Source organism: Triturus cristatus, chromosome 4_1 (assembly GCF_964204655.1).
Source record: "Triturus cristatus chromosome 4_1, aTriCri1.1, whole genome shotgun sequence".
In the NCBI taxonomy this organism is placed as follows: Eukaryota; Metazoa; Chordata; class Amphibia; order Caudata; family Salamandridae; genus Triturus; species Triturus cristatus.
In genome coordinates this window covers 30828894-30830727 of record NC_140585.1, presented here as the reverse complement: position 1 = coordinate 30830727, position 1834 = coordinate 30828894, and positions in this window count along the sequence as shown.

Below are 1834 nucleotides of genomic sequence, written 5' to 3'. Positions count from 1 at the left end.
CATTTCTGTGCTTTATCAATTCGAACTATTAGTCGTATACGTTGCCTGGGAACTATATTTTCCATTGTGTTTATACCCTGTCCCAGGAATTAGATTATTCCACAGGGGGTCCTTGATACTCACATGTGAAAGTCACCTGACCACAGCCTCTGTCTGAATTAAAAGTTTCCGTGAGGACAGCAGCTCTGGGCATGTTTCCAATTGTCCTTGGAGAAGAATGAAGCCACAATGGACAAAGATAAACCTGCGGTGGCTCTGCTATGGTACCAAGGAAGAGCATTCATAAATGTATCACTTGCAAACTCGAGTTTCCTTCTTCCGTGTTTTTATTTTTGTGATTTTTCCTGAGCGGAGGTTTTCTAAATGTTACCAAGTGACATCCTTTCCTGCTCGCTCTGCTCAGCGACTCAACGGACATTCAGGATTTGTTTGTAACCTTTTTTTCGCTAGTTTTGTTATAAATATACCAGACTAGAGAGGGTCTGTGTCATTGCATTCGGGATTTTTGAGGCCACTTCTTCCTGAACCTATGCTGAGGACGGCGGCTCGAGAGACTTTACTGAGAGACCTGTCCTGACCCATTTAGCTAGAATAGGTAACTATGAGAATAATGATTTTGCTATTGATTGACTTTCATTAGAACTAATTTAGATAAACAACCATTTGTTTGAATTTCAGTGTCGGGTGGTTATTTCTTTGTCATTTATTGAGTTACAGATGTATTTCCTATGTTTAAAATCATGACTCAGGACAATGTCTTTATGGTCGCATTGACCTCGTTTAGATGCAGATTGGTTTAGGTTTCTCTCCTATATTCAGTGTGGATAGAGTAATAGTGTGAATTTCAGTGTGATGGGCCCTAGCGTATGATGAGTGTATGTGCGTATGACTGTAGTTTTACTGTGTCCGTGGAAGTAGGGAGAATTTATATGCGCCGATCTGCAGCACTCCTACATCGCCAACTCAGACCAGGGACACTTCTACTGCGTCCAGTTTCCAAAGACACAATCAGGACGAGTGATCAAAGCACACAAAGACTTATTGAAGAGCTATGATTGTGTATATATTTAACAGAGGGGGAGATGTACTGTCCTGTGAGTTAGCATGAACCCTTGTGGCTCCTGACTGACTCCGCTGAACTGTGACGTAAGCGTTAGAGCGTAGCGAAGTGAATGCTGGTTTAGAATGGGGAGTTCGCAGTTAAGACGCAGATGAATAAAGACGTGTTATACTAATCTCAGTGTGTGGCGTAGTCATTAGCGGATACACAGGCTGGCGAAAACGCTACATTACTTGGCATGGCTGCATGGTAAATCGTGGCTATTGCTTACTTGTGATACTAAAATCCTGATTAAAAGAGCTAAGTACACTCCTGTAGAACCGTGGCCCTTTTTGTCCACGTTAAATCTAAACTAGACAGCACCAGGGTACCCTTGCCAGTGATAGAGCCCTTTATAAATACACATAACACAACTGTTCTCTGGTAACCAGTGCTCTCATTATAGTCCTCCTATGTCTATGGCACTTAATAACTTTAGGTCCTGCGTTTATACCCATGAAGTATGGATCCTAAGTACCTGCCTCTCTAAGCACAAAAGACATACTGTACTAAACCTTGCCACTATATCCGTTACTAAGTTTCTCCATAAAACCTACTCTTGTTTAATTGCCTGGCCCGAAGATGTCCGCCCCACAGAACTGAACACGCACATGCGCAGTTTTGGGGTTCACGTGAGTAGTGCAATTGCTCCCACCGCTAGTAAAAATACTTCCCGATGATTGGCTGAGGGCTGTTCTCGAATCGTCTCATTGGCTGCGCATCTGGCCAATTGTT